Raw genomic sequence first — 1,505 nt, 5'->3', positions numbered from 1 at the left:
AATACAGTTTCAGAGGTTTCTTAATGTTTGTTATATATTTTGCATGATTATTATAGTATTTTTTTGGCATATTTCTGTGAAATATTAGTACAGTTTCATTTGCATCTATGTGAGTTACATAATGCATTTTGAACTTATTTTTCTCAAGTAATTTTTTTCCTCAGTTTAGATCATTGCAAGGTTTGCTTTTATGGCTTGAATATTATTGTACATTTTGGCTTTCAGTTTCCTTTGTTAGATGGCTTTGGTATTAAGATTTTCTAGTCCAGATATTCTAGCGGAGTATCAACCCAAAATAATTCCTTCAGATATTTATCGATTTTGTATATTTGTCTACCTTTATATCAGAAATAATTACTGTTGTGTGTGTTTTTTTTTTTGTAGAAAATATGGCAGGGTTTAGATACTGACAACAGTAGAAATCAGGGATGTATATCTTATCAAGTGTTAGTTATCGTTTCTTGATAGAAGTTTTGAGATGCATGTAAATGCATATTTCCCTGTATTGTTTGGTTAAATTTTGCTGTTATTTTTACACCATGCTCGAAAATAGCATATACAACTAAAACTGCTAATGGTTTCAAAGTGATAAAGGAAGATTCCCTGTAAATTGTCAAACAAGACTTGTGTTTTCCCCACATTGCAGACTTTACCTGGCATTTATAAGCAAATCGGATAATCAAAGGAGCATCTTCAAAGTTGATGAAGTACAATGTGGGTTGCAAAGCAGTATTAGCCAAAGTCAATCCCTTTCATTGTCCTTGAAGAGAGTCCTGTGGAGACATTGGAACGAGACACACATCAGGGTCTTACTCCTCTAAAAAGGGCAAGAAAGGCAGTTGATAAGTGTACACCAGGCTTTCAGATCAAGATACTGGCAAGGGTCGGCATGCAGCAGCTTAAATTAGATCAGAGCCATAGAAAAGGAGGGCTGTAATAATACATAGGCACAGAAGCCTTGGTTATTATGATTTTTAAGAATTTTTTGCCCTTGGTTCTTTCACAAAATCTTAGTAATGGAGAGAGGAATGGTGGTTGCATAGAGAGGCAAGAAGTCCTTTTATTTGCAGGTTGATTTTTGCATGAATCTCACACTGTGGAGCTTTTTCTTTTCCTATTCTATGCTCAGACAAGCTTTTTATTCTTAAAGATTTAGATTTCTCAGTGAGTGTTCCAGTGTGAAGTAAGGTGTTTCAGTATTACTTTGTGCCCTTTAATGGTACAAAACAGAAACTTGTCAAAATTGGTTTCTCTTTGAGTTGCTTCTGTGAGAACTTTAATTTTCCGAAGCCTACATCATTAACCTTGTATCTGGAATAATTGAACTCTTGCTTTTGTGGTTAGTGTTAATCGGTAAGGAAAACATGACCAAAAATGTGTTTTTAAGTCTCAAAATGTAATGAACTCTTTGTTAACTTTATAATCTACATGTAATGTTTAGAATGGCCCTAATATGATCTTCCATTTTTTGGTGATGAGTAAGGTAATTTGTAATTTGTACAGTA

Source organism: Penaeus monodon, chromosome 33 (assembly GCF_015228065.2).
Source record: "Penaeus monodon isolate SGIC_2016 chromosome 33, NSTDA_Pmon_1, whole genome shotgun sequence".
NCBI lineage: Eukaryota > Metazoa > Arthropoda > Malacostraca > Decapoda > Penaeidae > Penaeus > Penaeus monodon.
The sequence above is the reverse complement of the archived record's forward strand: the minus strand, read 5'-3'. Positions refer to the sequence as shown.